Source organism: Triticum dicoccoides, chromosome 5A, assembly GCF_002162155.2.
Source record: "Triticum dicoccoides isolate Atlit2015 ecotype Zavitan chromosome 5A, WEW_v2.0, whole genome shotgun sequence".
NCBI lineage: Eukaryota > Viridiplantae > Streptophyta > Magnoliopsida > Poales > Poaceae > Triticum > Triticum dicoccoides.
This window is the reverse complement of record NC_041388.1, coordinates 712,616,813-712,638,941: the sequence shown is the minus strand read 5'-3', so window position 1 is coordinate 712,638,941 and position 22,129 is coordinate 712,616,813.

The following is a 22,129-nucleotide window of genomic DNA, read 5'->3' as shown; positions in this document are numbered from 1 at the left end:
CCTATAAATAGAGGGGCAAGGGGAGGGCTGCACACCACATCAAAGGCGCAGCCCCTCCCCTCCCCAACACCTCTCCTCCTTCGTTAAGAGCTTGGCGAAGCCCTGCCGGAGTACTGTCGCTCCACCACCACCACGCCGTCGTGCTGCTGTTGGAGCTCTCTTCCTCAACCTCTCCCTCCTCCTTGCTGGATCAAGGCGCGGGAGACGTCTCTGCTCTGTACGTGTGTTGAACGCGGAGGTGTCGTCCGTTCGGCGCTAGGATCATCGGTGATTTGGATCACGACGAGTACGACTCCATCAACCCCGTTCTCTTGAACGCTTCCGCTCGCGATCTACAAGGGTATGTAGATGCACTCCTCTCCCTTTTGTTGCTAGATGACTCAATAGATTGATCTTGGTGATGCGTAGAAAATTTTAAATTTCTGCTACGATCCCCAACAGTGGTATCAGAGCCAGGTTTATGCGTAGTTTCTATGCACGAGTAGAACACAAGTTGTTGTGGGCGTCGATTTTGTCAATTTACTTGTCGTTACTAGTCTTATCTTGATTCGGCGGCATCGTGGGATGAAGCGGCCCGGACCAACCTTACATGTACGCTTACATGAGACTGGTTCCACCGACTGACATGCACTAGTTGCATAAGGTGGCTAGCGGGTGTCTGTCTCTCCCACTTTAGTCAGATCGGATTCGATGAAAAGGGTCTTTATGAAGGGTAAATAGAAATTGGCATATCACGTTGTGGTTTTGGCGTAGGTAAGAAATGTTCTTGCTAGAAACCTATAGCAGCCACGTAAAAACTTGCAACAATAATTAGAGGACGTCTAACTTGTTTTTGCAGCATATGTCGTTTGATGTGATATGGTCAAAAGGATGTGATGAATGATATATGTGATGTATGAGATTGGTCATGTTCTTGTAATAGGAATCATGACTTGCATGTCGATGAGTATGACAACCGGCAGGAGCCATAGGAGTTGTCTTAATTTATTTATGACCTGCGTGTCAACATAAATGTTATGTAATTACTTTACTTTATTGCTAACCATTAGCCATAGTAGTAGAAGTAATAGTTGGCGAGACAACTTCATGAAGACACGATGATGGAGGTCATGGTGTCATGCCGATGACAATGATGATTATGGCGCCCCGAAGATGGAGATCAAAAGGAGCAAAATGATATTGGCCATATCATGTCACTATTTGATTGCATGTGATGTTTATCATGTTCTACATCTTATTTGCTTAGAACGACGGTAGCATAAATAAGATGACCCCTCGCAATAATTTTAAGAAAGTGTTCCCCCTAACTATGCACCGTTGCTAAGGTCCGTTGTTCCGAAGCACCACGTGATGATCGGGTGTGATAGGTTCTAACGTTCGCATACAACGGGTGTAAGCCAGATTTATACACGCAATACACTTAGGTTAACTTGACGAGTCTAGCATGTACAGACATGGCCTCGGAACATGGAAGACCGAAAGGTCGAACATGAGTCGTATAGAAGATACGATCAACATGAAAATGTTCACCGATGATGACTAGTCCGTCTCACGTGATGATCGGACACGGCCTAGTTGACTTGGATCATGTATCACTTAGATGACTAGAAGGATGTCTATCTGAGTGGGAGTTCATTAAATAATTTGATTAGATGAACTTAATTATCATGAACATAGTCTAAAATCTTTGCAATATGTCTTGTAGATCAAATGGCCCACGCAAATGTTGCCCTCAACTTCAACGCGTTCCTAGAGAAAACCAAACTGAAAGACGATGGTAGCAACTACACGGACTGGGTCCGTAACCTGAGAATTATCCTCATAGCTGCCAGGAAAGCATATGTCCTTGATGCACCGCTAGGTGAAGCACCTGTTTTCCCAACAGAACAAGACGTTATGAACGCTTGGCAGACACGTAGTGATGATTACTCCCTGGTTCAGTGCGGCATGCTTTACAGCTTAGAACCGGGGCTCCAAAAGTGTTTTGAGCAACACGGAGCATATGAGATGTTCCAAGAGCTGAAAATGGTTTTCCAAGCTCATGCTCGGGTCGAGAGATATGAAGTCTCCGACAAGTTCTATAGTTGTAAGATGGAGGAGAATAGTTCCGTCAGCGAGCACATACTCAAAATCTCTAGGTTGCACAACCGCTTGTCTCAGCTGGGAGTTAATCTCCCGGATGATGCGGTCATTGACAGAATCCTTCAATCGCTCCCACCTAGCTACAAGAGCTTTGTGATGAACTTCAATATGTAGGGGATGGAAAAGACCATTCCTGAGGTATATTCAATGCTGAAATCAGCGGAGGTGGAAATCAAAAAGGAACATCAAGTGTTGATGGTGAATAAAACCACTAAGTTCAAGAAAGGCAAGGGTAAAAAGAACTTAAAGAAGGACGGCAAGGGAGTTGCCGCGCCCGGTAAGCAAGCTGCCGGGAAGAAGCCAAAGAATGGACCCAAGCCTGAGACTGAGTGCTTTTATTGCAAGGAAAACGGTCACTAGAAGCGGAACTGCCCCAAATACTTAGCGGATAAGAAGGCCGGCAATGCCAAAGGTATATGTGATATACATGTTATTGATGTGTACCTAACCAGCGCTCGTAGTAGCTCCTGGGTATTTGATACCGGTGCAGTTGCTCATATTTGTAACTCAAAACAGGAACTGCGGAATAAACGGAGACTGGCGAAGGATGAGGTGACGATGCGCGTCGGTAATGGTTGCAAGGTCGATGTGATCGCCGTCGGCACGCTACCTCTACATTTACCTACGGGATTAGTTTTAAACCTCAATAATTGTTATTTAGTACCATCTTTGAGCATGAACATTGTATCTGGATCTCGTCTAATACGAGATGGCTACTCATTTAAATCTGGGAATAATGGTTGTTCTATTTATATGAGAGACATGTTTTATGGTCATGCCCCGCTGGTCAATGGTTTATTCTTATTCAATCTCGAACGTGATGTTACACATATTCATAGTGTGAATGCCAAAAGATGTAAGGTTATAATGATAGTCCCACATACTTGTGGCACTGCCGCCTTGGTCACATTGGTGTCAAACGCATGAAGAAATTCCATGCAGATGGACTTTTGGAGTCTCTTGATTATGAATCATTTGACACGTTTGAACCATGCCTCATGGGCAAAATGACCAAGACTCCGTTCTTCGGAACAATGGAGCGAGCAACCAACTTATTGGAAATCATACATACTGATGTGTGCGGTTCAATGAATGTTGAGGCTCGCGGTGGCTATCATTATGTTCTCACCCTCACTGATGACTTGAGTAGATATGGGTATGTCTACTTAATAAAAACACAAGTCTGGAACCTTTGAAAAGTTCAAGGAATTTCAGAGTGAGGTTGAGAATCAACGTGACAGGAAAATCAAGTTCTTACGATCAGATCGGCGGGGAGAATATTTGAGTCACGAATTTGGCATGCACTTAAGGAAATGCGGAATTGTTTCACAACTCACGCCGCCTGGAACACCTCAGCGTAATGGTGTGTCCGAACATCGTAATCACACTCTATTGGATATTGTACGATCTATGATGTCTCTTACCGATCTACCGCTGTCATTTTGGGGTTATGCTATAGAGACTGCTGCATTCACTTTAAATAGGGCTCCGTCGAAATCCGTGGAAACGACACCGTATGAATTATGGTTTGGTAAGAATCCTAAGTTGTCGTTTCTGAAAGTTTGGGGATGCGATGCTTATGTCAAGAAACTTCAACCTGAAAAGCTCGAACCCAAATCGGAAAAATGTGTCTTCATAGGATACCCTAAAGAAACTATTGGGTATACCTTCTTCCTCAGATCTGAAGGCAAGATCTTTGTTGCCAAGAATGGATCCTTTCTAGAGAAAGAGTTTCTCTCGAAAGAAGTAAGTGGGAGGAAAGTGGAACTTGATGAAGTATTGCCTCTTGAACCAGAGAGTGGCGCAGCTCAAGAAAATGTTCCTGAGGTGCCTGCACCGACTAGAGAGGAAGTTAATGATGATGATCAGGAAACTTCAGATCAAGTTGCTACTAAACTTCGTAGGTCCACAAGGACACGTTCCGCACCAGAGTGGTACGATAACCCTGTCCTGGAAATCATGTTGTTAGACAATGGTGAACCTTCGAACTATGAAGAAGCGATGGCGGGCCCAGATTCCGACAAATGGCTAGAAGCCATGAAATCCGAGATAGGATCTGTCGTGGAACTGTCACGGCAGATGTCCTCGTGAAAGGACTTAGTCGCGGAGCCATCTCTACGGGTTAGCTTGAAGGGGTTAAATCGGACAAGGGGACACGGGATTTTTATACTAGTTTGGCCCCTTCGATAAAGGTAAAAGCCTACGTCTAGTTGTGATTGGTATTGCTAGGGTTTCGAAGGCCAGTGAGCGAATCCGCTTTGTCTGGCTCTCGAGTTGTTGTTCTCTGTTCCTAAACCGCCGCCAGGACACCCCTTTATATACTCAGGAGGACCCTGGTCCGTCTACAGAGTCCCGAGGCTAGCTCATATAAGTGTCTGCCTTGGTCTCCTCTTTTCTATCTTACAATGCAAGTTTATACAATCATGGCGGTTTACTACCATGGGCCCTAAATCGCCTGCGGGCTCTGGGCCTCTAAGCCTCATCTGTAAAGCGCCATCTTCTGGGTTTCCTTGGGCTTCAGTATAGCTGAAGGTGAACCGCCCCCTCCTGGGCGGTTTACCCTTAGTGGTTATATCCTCAACATTAGGTCCCAGATTGATTTGAACCTGTTCATGTCAATCTTCAATCCTTAGAAAAAACTACCTAAATTTCTGACAATTCTCGTAAACCGCCATATTGTCTTATCCTTGTGAACTTTGGTGAATCACCATGACGTCATCTTCTGTTACTGCAGTAAATCATTGTGACATCATCCCTATATAAAAGATTTATAAAGATTCCCTTCTCTTTAATTAATTCCCGAAGATCGAGGCGACAGCTGCATCCTCTTTTGCCGCTTCTGACTCCTCGATTTTCGCGCCTGCTGTTTTATCCCACTTCCCTTATAAATAAGACCGGGGCGCCTTCCATTCCCCCCCTTCCAATTCGCATCGTCTTCCTCCTCGCGACCCAAAGACCTCAAGCATCGCTGCCGCTGCCGTCGTCGATCTTCCGGTCTGCACCAACAAGGCCTCTGCATCACCCTGTTCGTACCAGATCTCTCAAGATACTCCGTCGTTGCATGTCTCTGGTAAGTACTCATTCCCTTTACTTATTAGATCTGCATTAGGGTTTTGAAGTTTCTTCGGTGTTCGTCAGTGTTCATCAGCACTTCCTCTGCTTTTCCTTTAGCATCGTACCGAATCTAGCTAGGCCTGATAGTTTCCCCTTGCGGCTGGATCTGTAGCTTTAATCTGCTGTACTACAGCATCTTACTGTTCCTATATAAATCCTTATCTGAACCTTCTCTGCTCTGTTAACACCATTGTAAGGCTCAGAAAAAATTGTCTTTTGAACAACGGTAGATCCAAAATTATATCACCATCTTATGAAACTTGTTTCCGCAACACTTAACAAATTTTCGGATTGGGTTCTGCCTCCGATGGGCGGTTTATCCTTTAGTATTGATAATCTGTCGTGTGTCATTAGCCCTCTCTTAAACCGCCATCTAGACTTTGAATAGTCATGCCTGGTTCACTTCATACGTATACCTTGAATGGCCGGTTTAACATTTGACAAACACATATGAACCGCCAATCGTAAACCGTCCATTTTCCTTTTACAGACTTTGTAAGATGATGAAGCAATTTGCTGCCTGCAACTGGGTTCCATCTCGGATCACAGAAACGCAAATCAATGAATATGTCACCACAGGCGCTTTAGCTTCAAAAAATGTCCTCCATTGGCGAGTTCCTGGCCCTGAGTGCCCTCCTGAGCCTCAAGATGGAGAAGTGATTGTGTTCATGCAACATTTAGCTCGAGGTTTCAGTCCTCCCGGATCAAAAAAATTCTGGGATGTTCTTGCCAGGTTCCAACTTCATCCTCAAGATATTGGACCAAATTCTATGTCCAACATATGCGATTTTCAAGTATTCTGCGAGGTTTATCTGCAAGAAGAACCAACTGTCGACCTCTTTCAAGATATCTTTCACTTAAACCGCCGAACTGAATTTTCTGATGGACCCAATACTAAACTGGGTGGTGTGTCGATCCAAAAGAGGAAAGAGGTTGAATTTCCTCACGCCAAACTTCACAGCCATCCAAAAGACTGGAACCAAACCTGGTTCTACTGTCAGAATACTGCCCCTGCTAAAGAGAATCCTTTACCGGGCTACCGTCCGCACCGGCTCAGCAATAATCACCCTTTACCTCAGAGATTGTCTGCCAAAGACCGACAAGCCTATGCACCTCAACTCGCCAAACTCCGGGCTCTCCTTACCAACGGTTTAACTGGTGTTGATCTCGTCCGCTGTTGGATTTCATGGTGCATTCTACCTTTAAGCCGTCGGCCCGGATTGATGTTTGAATATACCGGCAATACCAATGATCCACAAAGGTTTAATGAAATAGAACTGACTGATGATGAAGTCAGTGAAGGTGTAAAGAAAATACTTGACGAACTGCTCACCGTATGTACTCAAATTGGTCTGCGTCCTTTTTATGCCTCCAACAAACCGCCAGCGGTAAAGACTTTAAACTTGTACTTTTCCTGATCCTTCTCCGCTTTGACACTGCTATAATAACCCTTTGTACAATCTCATAGGCCAGTAGCTCCTTCTGGAAAAGGAAATCTCAAGACAAAGTAGCTAAGGCTCCTCATGTTAAGACCAAGGTCATCAAGAGAGCTGCCAAAAATAAAACTGCTGAGTCTTCGGAACCGCCAGAGGATGTCGGTGACTCGGCTGAAGAGGTAAAGTTTGACTCCCTTGACTTCTATTCATATATTTTACTGATAATGATTACTCCCAGGATGACGCGGAGGCCATCCATGCCGATCATGTTGAGGTAATTTGTCTTTCTGACTCAGAACTTGTGCCGGTTCAATGATTTCGCCGTGCAGTTCGGAAAGTGAAATGCTCTCACCCTGTTGCTCATTTGGATCAAAAACTCTCTTTGAGGACACAACAAACCGAAGGGCGTCGCACAACCCGGCACAGTGGTCAACAGGTCACTTCTTCTGGTTTACCTCATACACCAAACCGGAAACGTCGTCCAGACGTTGCTTGTTCTCCTGAAAAACATTATCTTTTTGAAAGGTTTCTTCCGATGCCCTCTCAATCCATCTGATTCAAACTATCAGGCATCTTCTAATTCGTCTGGCGGTTCATCAACCACTCAGCTGCCTCCACTGAAAACCGTCCCTGGGTAAGCATGCAGTCCTCCCTTCTCCTTCATAATTCAGTTAGTCATGCTAATCCTTGTTTTAATATTAGTGACAAAGCTCGTCTGAGTAAAAAAGCCAAGACCAGTGCCCCTACCGGCGAAGTTGAACCGGAGAAAGCTCCTAAAAATCCTGATAAAAATATTGATAATGTCATGGATGATTCTGTCCCGCCAGAGCCAACTAACAACGCTGATCCGCCGGAAGCTGATCCGGCCACACATGAAGACACCTCAAGTCAACACGCTATACCTGCAAGTCCGATTGCTGATCCACTAAGGTTAACTTCTAATCCGCCAAGCCCAGCAAAAGATGATGACGTTATTGTTACTGGCACTGCTTATACCGCTCCGGGCGATCCAGTTATCTTGGCAAAACATACCGCCAAGGATGAGTTTACTTCTATGGGCAAGAAGAAGATGGAAGCTGACTTGTCAAAATATGCTAATCTTTCTGCCCAGGATCTTCATTCCGGATTCTTGAACCGGCTTTATACAAGACGAGATAATGAGGCTGACTTGGTAAATCTGATGAAGGAACGTTATGAGGTAAACTTTTTCATCCTTATCTTTGTATTTTCACCTTATCTTTGTATTTTTACTGCCTTGTATCTTGTAGCCCCCAAGGGCCGGTTTAGCTTGTAAAGACAAACCGGGACTTTTGAATTTCCAAACTGCACATTGTTGACTTTTAAGTTTTTTGAACAAATACACATTAGCCCCCAAGTGTCAGGATTGAAACTTGTATGAATCCTCGGGACTTTGAATAAGCAGTAAGAAAGAAGCAATCGCATTAGCCCCTAAGTGCCAGGATTGAAACTTGTATGAATCCTCGGGACTTTGAATAAGCAGTAAGAAAGAAGCAATCCGCATTAGCCCCCAAGTGCCAAGTGTAGAACCAGTTGTATGCTTGGGACTTTTGATAAAATATTGATATGCTCCTCTGATTGTGGCAGGCTGACATAAACCATCAACGGACGCAGATTGCTGATCTTCAAGAGAGTATCAAATCTCATCAAGAAGAATCTTCTAAAGCCAAAGATGAACTTCGAGCCGCTTTAACTTCCATAGAACGACTGAAGGAAGAATTCAAGACTGAACGTGCCAATTGGGACACTGAGAAGGGTACATTGCTAAAACGGGCTGAAGATGCCGAATCTGCTCTTAAACCGGTGGCAGAAGAGCTTTCTGGGTTGAAGCATCAAGTGAACGCCATGACCTCCGCAGTATTTGGTAAGTACTCCTAGCAAGGCATCTGAAATATCCATCTTGTAAGGTGCCGGTTGAAATATGAAATTCTTAAACCGTTGCAGGTAACCGCATTACTCATCTGGGCTCAGATGTACGGATGAAGCTGAAAGCAGCATATACTCTGCTTGAACAACTATACACCGGTGCTCAACGGGTTATCTGCGCAGCATCCTATGACAATCCGGCCCCAACACTGATCAAGGACACTCTAGCAAGGCTATCCATGGTGCCAGCACAGATAGAAGAGGTAAAGCGATCTGCTGCCAGGGCTGGTGCTTTGTTGGCACTTACCCGAGCCAAAGCGTGGATAGCTGACTTGGATCCGGTTGACCTTGCCAAAGGCTTTCCAAGCACACAAGAAAACGGGGCAGATTTTGATGATGAAGCCCTGAAAAGAGTGACAAGGGAAATGCGTCCTCTGGCGAGTCAGCTGGCAGAAGATGCTAACTTGACTGTTCATCGGTCTTATTATGATGCCAACAACAAACGGGTTAACCCTGTCATCCCGGAGGCGCAAAATCTTATTCCAGGAATCCGTAAGCACACTTATGCCCCTGACATTGATCCGTCAGAACTTATCAGTGAAGAAGCTATCTTTCAGGCCTTAACCCGGATTGACTGGACCACCACAAACTTCCAGCCGCTAGGTGGGGAGGAGGAGGCTGATCCGACGCCAGATGACCCATCAACTTCGCATCAACATGGTAATGAGACTTGATCCGGCAATCAGAGTGATGCTCCATAAACCTTGTTCTGCTGGAAACACCATATTTTGGGCCTTCAAGCGCCTTGTAATAGGCTAGTGAAAATACTTTGATCCGTTGCCATCGTGCACTGGGATACACTTTGCGTTGATTCGTCATGAGAATTTCAGTACTGGCTTATGTATTTTTACAATATTATGCAATCCCTGTGTCTGCATAAGGAAAATCTGTCCAGGCGGTTTACCACCGGACGGGTCAAAATACCCAACACAACTTGGTAAGCAACTATGGTTGCAGCAATAATAAATCATACATGTGATACAAAACATTGTTGTTGGTTTACCAATTGTGATTTGAAGAAGGGTGAAAACCCAACTTCCACCATGCCGTGCTGGTATATATATGATATAGAACCGGGTTGTGATGAACACGGTCGATTTGCTGGAGACAAGGTGTCAAAGCCAGACCGGTTTTGAAGGATGTCGGGTTACCTTTAATTGTATGCTTTAACAGAAGATCCGTAAGTCATACCGGGTTAAAAAACACCGGTTTAACATAAACCTTACGAAAAACAAAAACTTGGGGAAAAAGCAAACAAAAAACCATGGTCGAGGCTTTTCAAGGGCTGCCAGGCCCAAATCGAGGCTTTTCATGGGCTGCCAGGCCACTGAGTTAAACCATTTTGACGAAGCCTTTTAAGATGGCCCTCCAACTAACCAATCATCGTTTTAACTTTGAAAAGTTCAGGGTCTCAATGAGAGTAACTGTCAAACGTTCGACGGGTCGCGCCAGGATTACCTGGATAGGAGTGGCTTACTTGATGAAGGCAGGTTAACCCGGGGTTTTAGGTGAATACACCAGGCTTCCAAGCCATGGGTCGATACCAGCTACAAGGGTCCTTTCAAACTCTTTGGTATTTGACACAAAGAGCCCCCAAGTAACTTTGTGAGCTGTGCTCAATGGGTGCCTATGTTTGAGTCGTGCTTTATGCAATCAAACCCTCTTTGGCCCCTTGGGTGTGAAGCTCCCAAGCTAGATGGTGGCATGGTAGCTGGGCTAACAGGTAGTACTTCATGTTATTAGCTGAAGCCCCCAAGTTAACAGATATTTAAAGAAAAAACGGCGGAGACCCTGCTTGATAGCAAGGATGCCGGTTTATTATATTGATCATAATATATACATTGTTGAAATATGTACATACGAAAAGCATGTGGCTTCAAGTGTAATAAGGCCGTAGGAGAGCTATGTTCCATGGCCGCCGGGTCTCCTCCTCAGAGCTACATGAGTCTTCTCGAACGTCAATGAGGTAGTATGATCCGTTGTGCAGATTTTTGCTGACCACAAAGGGCCCTTCCCAAGGTGGGGATAACTTGTGCATATCAGTCTGGTCTTGAATGAGCCGAAGTACCAAATCGCCTTCTTGAAAGGTTCTTGTCTTAACCCAGCGGTTGTGATAACGCCGCAGGTCTTGTTGATAAACCACCGACCGAGCCAAAGCCATGTCTCGTTTCTCATCTAACAGGTCCAGCGCCTCTTGGTGTGCTTGCTCGTTGTCCGCTTCAACATAATTCGTGACCCGGGGCGAGTCGTGACGAATATCACTTGGGAGGACAGCCTCAGCCCCATAGACCAGGAAAAAAGGTGTATATCCCATAGATCGGTTTGAAGTGGTATTTATACTCCATAACACAGATGGTAATTCTTCCACCCAACAACCCGGCGTCCGCTTCAGAGGGACCATAAGCCGAGGCTTGATACCCTTCAGGATTTCTTGATTCGCCCTCTCAGCTTGACCATTAGACCGGGGGTGAGCCACGGACGCTACATCAAGCCGGATGTGCTCTCGTTGGCAGAATTCTTCCATCTCACCTTTAGAAAGGTTCGTACCATTATCTGTGATGATGCTATGTGGAAAGCCGAAACGGAAAATAATCTTTTTGAGAAATTGGACCGCCGTGGCTGCATCACATTTACTGACGGGTTCCGCTTCAACCCATTTGGTGAACTTGTCAACCGCCACCAACAGGTGGGTCTTCTTGTCCTTGGAGCGCTTAAAGGGTCCAACCATATCAAGCCCCCAAGTAGCAAACGGCCAAGTGATGGGAATCATGCGTAACTCTTGAGCTGGAACATGAGCTCGACGTGAAAATTTCTGACAAGTGTCACACCGCTTTACCAAGTCTTCCGCATCAGAATGAGCTATCAACCAGTAGAACCCGTGTCGGAAAGCCTTAGCAACCAAGGACTTTGAACCGGCATGGTGACCGCAATCCCCTTCATGGATTTCCCGTAGAATCTCTTGTCCTTCTTCAGGAGAAACACAATGTTAGAATACGCCTGAAACGCTAGAACGGTGCAACTCGCCATTGTGAACAACCATAGACTTGGACCGCCGGACTATCTGTCTGGCGAAAAGTTTGTCTTCTGGTAATTCACCCCGGTTCAGATACGCCAAATATGGAACCGTCCAATCCAGAGTGGCATGTAAAACGGCTACCAACTGAGCCTCCGGATCAGGAACAGCTAAATCCTCCTCTGTAGGCAACTTTACAGATGGGTTATGCAAGATATCTAGAAAGGTATTGGGTGGTACCGGCTTACGCTGAGATCCCAGCCGGCTTAGAGCATCTGCTGCCTCATTCTTGCGCCGGTCGATGTGTTCTGCCTGATAACCCTTAAAGTGACCTGCTACAATATCCACCTCGCGCCTATAAGCCGCCATGAGTGGGTCCTTAGAATCCCAAGTACCGGAAACTTGCTGAGCCACCAGATCAGAATCTCCAAAGCATCGAACCTGGCTTAAGTTCATTTCCTTAGCTACACGAAGGCCGTGGAGTAAGGCCTCGTACTCCGCTGCATTGTTAGTAGAAGGAAACATTAAGCGGAGAACATAACAAATCTTATCTCCTCGAGGGGAAGTGAGGACAACCCCAGCCCCCGAGCCTTCCAACTGTCTAGACCCATCAAAGTGAATGGTCCAGTATGTATTATCCGGTTTGTCCTCTGGTGCCTGTAACTCGGTCCAATCATTGATGAAGTCAACAAGCGCCTGATATTTGATGACTGTTCGGGGCGTATACTTCAAACCATGGGGACCAAGCTCAATCGCCCACTTCGCAACCCGGCCAGTTGCTTCTCTATTCTGGATTATATCGCCCAAGGGAGCAGAACTAACCACTGTGATAGGATGGCCTTGAAAATATTGCTTGAGTTTCCTACTTGCCATAAAAACTCTATACACTAGCTTCTGCCAATGCGGATATCTTTGCTTTGATTCGATCAGTACCTCACTGATATAATAAACTGGTCATTGAACCGGATATTCTTTTCCAGCCTCCTTACGCTCAACCACAATCGCCACACTGACCGCTCGAGCATTGGCAGCCACGTACAGCAATAGAGGCTCATTATCAACTGGAGCAGCGAGGACTGGCGGTTCAGCTAGCTGCCGCTTCAATTCCTCGAATGCCGCATTGGCAGCGTCACTCCAGACGAATTTATCTGTTTTCTTCAACATCTGATACAGGGGAATCGCCTTCTCTCCCAAACGGCTGATAAACCGGCTGAGGGCTGCAATCCGGCCCGCCAGACGCTGAACATCATTGATACACGCCAGTTTAGCCAAGGATGTGATTGCTTTGATTTTTTCCGGATTTTTTCCTCAATACCTCTGTTAGACACAAGAAAACCCAAGAGTTTGCCTGCCGGAACACCAAAAATGCATTTGTCCGGGTTGAGCATCATTTTGTAAACCCGAAGATTGTTGAACGTCTCCTTGAGATCATTTATCAAGGTTTCCTGCTTCCTGGAATTCACCACAATATCATCCACATAGGCATGAACATTACGCCCGATCTGCTTGTGAAGACAATTTTGCACACAATGTTGGTAGGTTGCTTGGGCACTCTTGAGCCCAAAGGGCATAGAAACATAGTAGAAGGCTCCAAAGGGAGTAATGAAGGTTGTCTTCTCCTGGTCCTTAACTGCCATTTTAATCTGATGATAACCTGAATAAGCATCTAGGAAACTCAGGCGCTCACAACCCACCGTTGCATCAATGATCTGATCAATACACGGGAGAGCGAAAGGATCTGCCGGGCAAGCTTTATTCAAATCAGTGTAGTCCACACACATACGCCAAGTGCCATTTTTCTTAAGAACAAGCACCGGATTAGCCAACCATTCGGGATGAAACACTTCGACAATAAACCCAGCTGCCAGTAGCCGGGCTACCTCTTCGTCGATGGCCTTGCGTCTTTCTTTGTTAAAACGGCGAAGGTATTGCTTGACCGGTTTAAACTTAGGATCAATATTTAGAGTGTGCTCAGCGAGTTCCCTCGGTACAGCTGGCATGTCAAAAGGTTTCCATGCAAAGATGTCCCGGTTCTCACGGATGAACTCGATGAGCACGCTTTCCTATTACGGATCCAGATTGGCACTGATACTAAACTGCTTGGATGAATCACCAGGGACGAAGTCAACGAGTTTAGTCTCATTAGCCGGTTTGAACGTCAGGGCCGGGTCATGCTCAGTCGTAGGTTTCTTCAGAGGGGTCATGTCCACCGGATCAACAATGTCCTTATAGAATTTCAGCTCCTCTGTAGCACAAACTGATTCGACATAGGCCGCTTCACCTTCCTCGCAATCCAAGGCAATCTTTCGACTCCCATGTGCTGTGATCGTCCCCTTATAACCCGGCATTTTGAGCTGTAAATAGACATAACAGGGTCTCGTCATGAATTTCGCGTAAGCCGGCCGTCCAAATAGCGCGTGATATGGACTCTAGATTTTCACCACCTCAAAGGTCAAAGTCTCAGACCTGGAATCAAGCTCATCTCCAAACACGACTTCCAAAGCAATCTTTCCAACAGGGTATGCCGATTTACCTGGTACTACACCATGAAAAATAGTGTTTGACGGTTTAAAATTCTTATCTGTTAACCCCATGCGACGGAAAGTCTCATAGTACAGGATGTTGATACTGCTCCCTCCATCCATCAGAACCTTGGTAAACTTATAGCCCCCCACCTGAGATGCTACCACCAAGGCTAGTTGACCCGGATTGTCAACCTGGGGCGGGTGATCCTCTCTGCTCCACACAATGGGCTGCTCCGACCATCGTAGATAACGTGGTACGGCCTGTTCAACAGTATTGACTGCCCTCTTGTGAAGTTTCCGATCCCGCTTGCACAGGCTAGTAGTGAACACATGATACTGTCCGCTGTTCAACTGCTTGGGGTGACTCTGGTAACCTGACTGTTGCTGATTCCCTTGGTTACTCTGCTGGTTATTACCATGGTTGTTCTGATGGCCCTGGTTGTTCTGAAATCCAGAGCTTGAACCGCCGCCCCCATGGAAACCTGGGCCTGAACCGCCTGGTGGATCCTGATCATACCGGTATAGATCAGAATTTTTGAACTCCCTCATTATATGACAATCCTTCCAAAGATGTGTGGAAGGGGCCTCCTTGGTTCCATGCTTCGGGCAGGGTTGGTTTAAAAAACGCTCCAGATTCATCCCTCCACCGTGTTGGGGCGGTTTACCTTTGTGACGCTGCATATTTGTGTTAGCCACCAAATCTGAACTATCCGCTTTACACTTACCATTATTCCCATGGCCTCCTTGGTTGTGGTGCTGCCCTTTTGCACCGTCGTTCTTCTTTCCCTTCTCCGGTTTGTCCTCCTCTGAATTCGGATCCTTGGTATTATCTGAATCGGCATACTTAACCAAAGCGGCCATGAGTGTTGACATGTCGCTGCAGTGACGTTTGAGCCTCCCCAACTTCTGTTTCAACGGCTTGAAATGGCAATTGCCCTCTAATGTTAACACTGCAGTGTCTGCATTGATACAATCTGATGAATGCAAAATCGCCGAGACCCGTTTGACCCAATGGGTCGTGGACTCCCCTTCCTCTTGGACACAAGCGGCCATATCTACAATTGACATCGGCTGCTTACACGTATCCTTGAAGTTCTGGATAAACCGGCGTTTTAATTCGGCCCATGAACCGATAGAATTGGTCGACAATCTCTTCAACCAAGTGCGAGCTGTTCCTTCCAACATCATGGTGAAATATTTAGCACATACCGCCTCATCCACATCTAACATCTCCATTGCCATCTCATAGCTCTCCACCCACGCCTCTGGCTGCAAATCAGCGGTGTAATTTGATACCTTACGAGGTCCCTTGAAATCCTTGGGCAATCGCACATTACGCAATGCGGGAGTTAAACATGGTACCCCTAGGGAACTGAACATCAACCCTGGCTCCATGGAGGCAGTGGGGTGAACCGGAGTATGTTGTCGTGCTTCGTGTCGAGCTGTCAACTCCGCCTCTCGTCGTGCGCGGCCGTGGTCCACAACATCTTGCGCATTAGCACCTCCCCCGGCCGGGTTGTTCCCCCGTGGCGAATTTCGGTGGCATGCGCTACTGGAGACGGCCGGTTCGTCTTCCACGTGTCTTCTATAACTCTGGCTTGGACGGGGAGTGGAATGAATCCTCTCACAGCTGTGTGAATACGCTTGCTGCTGATTTAGTCCTGTTTGAAGGAGATCCCTGGCCCGACGCGCTTCCACTGCAACTGGTGACTCGCCGTCGGTTGGGAGGGCCGCCAGCCGTGAAGCGGCGGCCACAATATTATCCAACGGGTTGGAATAATGCCCGGGCGGCGTTGATGGTACAGCATTGTTCTAGCGAGGCAGGTCTGTTGCGCATGGCTGAACCGGCGCTCCTGCTCCCAGCGCCCCCGCCCGGTTTAGCGTGGGTTGGTTACCAACTCCTGCACCTGGCGTGTTGAAAAGATTCTATGGCTCATAAACCGACGGGAGACGGGATCGGTACCTTCTTCTCATGACCTCTTCTGAAGCATTCTGATCCAGTTTAATCCGATAAGCTTGTGCTTCCAACTCGGCCCGCTCTATAGCCATCCTGGCGTTCTCTGCTGCCAGGTCCGCTTTAGCCTGGGCTATCTGATCTTTCACCTTTAGAATCTCCGCATCATGTTGATCCCTGGCTGCTGCATCTACCTCCGCGGACATCAGTGCCACTAGAGCATCGAACAAATCAGACAAGACTTGGGCCGGAGGCGGCGCCGAGCTTCCTGCCCCTGCTGGCGTGGCCGTCGTTGAACCGGAGAGCATTGCTGCGGCGGTAGATGAATGAGGCGTTGGTCGTGTGCCGGTCATGAAGACGGCGGCCCGGTTTGGCAGACCGGGGGAATCCGGAATACTGTTGCCCTCGGATCCTTCCTCAATCCGGCCGTCCTGCAACTGGTAAAGCGATTCGGTTTCTCCAGAAGACTCGTCAGCACTGCGGACTACGGTTTCTCCATCGGAGACCGGTTCCTCCTCGTACCCCGATCCATGGACGACACCTACGAAAATATGCCTTGCCTCAGGCTGAACTGGTGAAGAACTTGCGCGCCGAGCCGTTTCGATGATGTCAGTGCAGATGTCCGGCTCGGGGGCCGGTTCGTCGATCTTGCCGATGAAGACGTGAATCCCACCAAAGGGGACCCGGTACCCGTATTCGATTGAATCGGCCTCGGGACCCCATCCTGCGTTGTCAATGTAGAGCCTTCCACGGCGACTCTTCGTCATCCGGCCCACGGCGTATCCCTTGAGTCCATTGAAGATGCCCTTCAAGAACTCAAAACCACCGTGCGATAGCCCCACGGTGGGCGCCAACTGTCGTGGAATTGTCACGGCAGATGTCCTCGTGAAAGGACTTAGTCGCGGAGCCATCGCTACGGGTTAGCTTGAAGGGGTTAAATCGGACAAGGGGACACAGGAGTTTTATACTAGTTCGGCCCCTTTGATGAAGGTAAAAGCCTACGTCTAGTTGTGATTGGTATTGCTAGGGTTTCGAAGGCCAGGGAGCGAATCCGCTTTGTCTGGATCTCGAGTTGTTGTTCTATGTTCCTAAATCGCCGTCGGGTCACCCCTTTATATACTCAGGAGGACCCCGGCCGGTCTACAGAGTCCCGAGGCTGGCTCATACAAGTGTTCGCCTCGGTCTCCTCTTTTCTATCTTACAATGCAAGTTTATACGATCATGGCGGTTTACTACCATGGGCCCTAAATCGCCTGCGGGCTCTGGGCCTCTAAGCCTCATCCGTAAAGCGCCATCTTCTGGGTTTCCTTGGGCTTCAGTATAGCTGAAGGTGAATCGCCCCCTCCTGGGCGGTTTACCCTTAGTGGTTATATCCTCAACAGGATCCATGTATGAAAACGAAGTATGGACTTTGACTAACTTGCCCGATGATCAGCGAGCCATAGAAAATAAATGGATCTTTAAGAAGAAGACAGACGCGGATGGTAATGTGACCATCTATAAGGCTCGACTTGTCGCTAAGGGTTATCGACAAGTTCAATGGGTTGACTACGATGAGACTTTCTCACCCGTAATAAAGCTGAAGTCCGTCCGAATCATGTTAGCAATTGCCGCATTCTATGATTATGAGACATGGCAAATGGATGTCAAAATGGCATTCCTTAATGGTTTCCTTAAGGAAGAATTGTATATGATGCAGCCGGAAGGTTCTGTCGATCCTAAGAATGCTGACAAGGTGTGCAAGCTCCAACGCTCAATCTATGGGCTGGTGCAAGCATCTCGGAGTTGGAACATTCAATTTGATGAGATGATCAAAGCGTTTGGGTTTACGCAGACTTATGGAGAAGTCCGTGTTTACAAGAAAGTGAGTGGGAGCTCTGTAGCATTTCTCATATTATATGTGGATGACATACTATTGATGGGAAATGATATAGAACTCTTGGAAAGCATAAAGGCCTACTTGAACAAGTGTTTTTTAATGAAGGATCTTGGAGAAGCTGCTTATATATTAGGCATCAAGATCTATAGAGATAGATCGAAACGCCTCATTGGTCTTTCACAAAGTACGTACCTTGACAAGATATTGAAGAAGTTCAATATGGATCAGTCCAAGAAGGGGTTCTTGCCTGTATTGCAAGGTGTGAGATTGAGCACGGCTCAATGCCCGACCACGGCAGAAGATAGAGAAAAGATGAGTGTCGTCCCCTATGCCTCAGCCATAGGGGTCTATTATGTTTGCCATGTTGTGTACCAGACCTGATGTAAACCTTACTGTAAGTTTGGTAGGAAGGTACCAAAGTAATCCCGGCATGGAACACTGGACGGCGGTCAAGAATATCCTGAAGTACCTGAATAGGATTAAGGATATGTTTCTCGTTTATGGAGGTGACGAAGAGCTCATCGTAAAGGGTTACGTCGATGCTAGCTTCAACACAGATCTGGATGACTCTAAGTCATAAACCGGATACGTGTATATTTTGAATGGTGGGGCAGTCAGCTGGTGCAGTTGCAAGCAAAGCATCGTGGCGGGATCTACATGTGAAGCGGAGTACATGGCAGCCTCAGAGGCAGCACAAGAAGCAATCTGGATGAAGGAGTTCATTACCGACCTAGGAGTTATTCCCAATGCGTCGGGCCCGATGACTCTCTTCTGTGACAACACTGGAGCTATTGCCCTTGCCAAGGAGCCCAGGTTTCACAGGAATACCAGGCATATCAAGCGTCGCTTCAACTCCATTCGTGAAAATGTTCAAAATGGAGACATATATATTTGTATAGTGCATACGGACCTGAATGTCACGGATCTGTTGACTAAACCTCTTCCTCGAACAAAACATGATCAACACCAGAACTCTATGGGTGTTCGATTCATCACAACGTAACTAGATTATTGACTCTAGTGCAAGTGGGAGACTGTTGGAAATATGCCCTAGAGGCAATAATAAAATGGTTATTATTATATTTCCTAGTTCATGATAATTGTCTATTGTTCATGTTATAATTGTGTTATCAGGAAATCGTAATACATGTGTGAATACATAGACCACAACATGTCCCTAGTGAGCCTCTAGTTGACTAGCTCGTTGATCAATAGATGGTTACGGTTTCCTGACCATGGACATTGGATGTCATTGATAACGGGATCACATCATTAGGAGAATGATGTGATGGACAATACCCAATCCTAAGCATAGTGCAAGATCGTGTAGTTCGTCTGCTAAAGCTTTTCTAATGTCAAGTATCTTTTCCTTAGACCATGAGATTGTGCAACTCCTGGATACTGTAGGAATACTTTGAGTGTGCCAAACGTCACAATATAACTGGGTGACTATAAAGATGCACTACGGGTATCTCCGAAAGTGTCTGTTGGGTTGGCACGAATCGAGACTGGGATTTGTCACTCCGTATGACGGAGAGGTATCTCTGGGCCCACTCAGTAAGACATCATCGTAATGAGCTCAATGTGACTAAGGGTTGGTCACGGGATGATGTGTTACGGAACGAGTAAAGTGACTTGCCGGTAACGAGATTGAACGAGGTATTGGGATACCGACGATCGAATCTCGGGCAAGTAACGTACCGATTAACAAAGGGAATTGTATACGGGATTGCTTGAATCCTCGACATCGTGGTTTATTCGATGAGATCATCGTGGAACATGTGGGAGCCAACATGGGTATCCAGATCCCGTTGTTGGTTATTGGCCGGAGAGTTGTCTCGGTCATGTCTGCATGGTTCCCGAACCCGTAGGGTCTACACACTTAAGATCCGATGACGCTAGGGTTATTAGGAAGACTTATATGTGATTACGAATGTTTTTCGGAGTCCCGGATGAGATCCCGGACGTCACGAGGAGTTCCGGAATGGTCCGGAGGTGAAGATTTATATGTGGGAAGTTGTCATACGGTCACCGAAAAAGTTCGGGGGCATATCGGTATTATACCGGGGCCACCGGAGGGGTTCCGGGGGTCCACCGGGAGGGGCCACCTCTCTCGGAGGGGCCTCATGGGCCGTAAAGGAAAGGGAACCAGCCCTTGGAGGGCTGGGCGCATCCCCTCCTTGGGCCCATGCGCCTAGGGTTGGGGGGTAAACCCTAGAGGGGCGCCCTCCCTTGTTTGGGGGGCAAGCCCCTCCCCTTGCCCCCCCTCTAGATCTCATCTAGAGGGGGCAGGCCCCCTTCCCCCTTCCCCTATAAATAGAGGGGCAAGGGGAGGGCTGCACATCACATCAAAGGCGCAGCCCCTCCCCTCCCCAACACCTCTCCTCCCCCGTTAAGAGCTTGGCGAAGCCCTGCCGGAGTACTGCCGCTCCACCACCACCACGTCGTCGTGCTGCTGTTGGAGCTCTCTTCCTCAAGCTCTCCCTCCTCCTTGCTGGATCAAGGCGCGGGAGACGTCTCCGCTCCGTACGTGTGTTGAACGCGAAGGTGCCGTCCGTTCGGTGCTAGGATCATCGGTGATTTGGATCACGACAAGTACGACTCCATCAACCCCGTTCTCTTGAACGCTTCCGCTCGCGATCTACAAGGGTATGTAGATGCACTCCTCTCCCTCTCGTTGCTAGATGACTCCATAGATTGATCTTGGTGATCGTAGAAAATTTTAAATTTCTGCTACGATCCCCAACAGAAGCGTGTGTGATAGAGGGCACACGGTTGGGTCAAAACATGATTGAAAATCTAGAATCAGATGCATTGATTGGAAACTGATTTAAATAAACTAACTATGTGTGATGATGGGAACCATCACACACACATTGCGTAATATGTGTACCGTGTGCGAAGTTTCACACATGGCACAAGGTTTCTCAAGGTAACTCGTGTGTGATAACTCATAACAGCCCATATGATTGTATGGTGGGAATTGTGTGCTCTACCAGGCAGACTATTGAATTAAACCAACTATGTGCGACACTGAGAACCATCGCACACGTTTTCTTCATGTGATCGTGTGCAATGGCTTAATCTGTCTGTAGAACAACAACATGCTCTATCTACGGAATAACAATATACTTCATTGCAGATCTTGTTGCATAATTAAACTAAACATCCATTAAATAAGTCTATGGAAAAAATAAGCCTCAAACTATCACTTGGCCTCGCCTTATAAAGGGGGTGGGGCCTAGGGTTACAGGAGTCCTAACCGACCTAGGGTCTAGCTCGACAGAGGAGTTCTTGGCTTGCACACCAAAATGCTAGACTTTTTAGAGTGAGTTTCACTGCGCCAACATGAGGCCCTTAGAAATGCCCAAGCCTATTGGGCCCTGGAGACGGCCCAACACCCGACTTGCCAGCCTACGGGCCACCCCCAGTGTAGCAAATCATCAATGGGCGCCCAACCATGATTACTTTTCAGCACCTCTCTAATCATTGTTTTGATCATGTTAGCCCTCTCTTCAATTTCTTTTTGCCCTTAGTCCTTCTACAACATTAACCAAAAGTTGATGCAATTACATAGGGTAAAATTTATTTTTGCTCAATCATCAGGGAATTGTGTTGTCCACCCACATCATTGTGTGTCTTCCAAAGAGTCCACACCACTGCGGCAGCCCCACAAAGCACTGCGTACTATTCTTTGCTAGAATAGAGAGATCCATCTAGCAAACATATCTTCTCTTCCTATGGAACTGGAAGACCTCTAGATATTCAGTGACACACACACACATACACACAGAGACACACACACACAGCCAAATAAATCTAGCAAAGAACACACAACTCATGTCTAGCCCCTTCTAATTAGATTGTCATAGGTCAGAATGCTATGCTTTAGATCGTCTAGAGAAATATTTTATTCTTGAGGGGTACTTTGATTTTCCACATATCTTTATAATGAACCATAGCTAAAGCTCTGAGTTACAAATATAGAGATTTAACTGAGAAATTGCCACCACTCCATATCATTTTATCCTTGCCATTTCTCAACTGACTATCTGCAATCATCTCTTGGAGTTGCTGCCACTACAAAGCAGTTTTCAGCAAGCAATGTCCTTCTAAACGTGA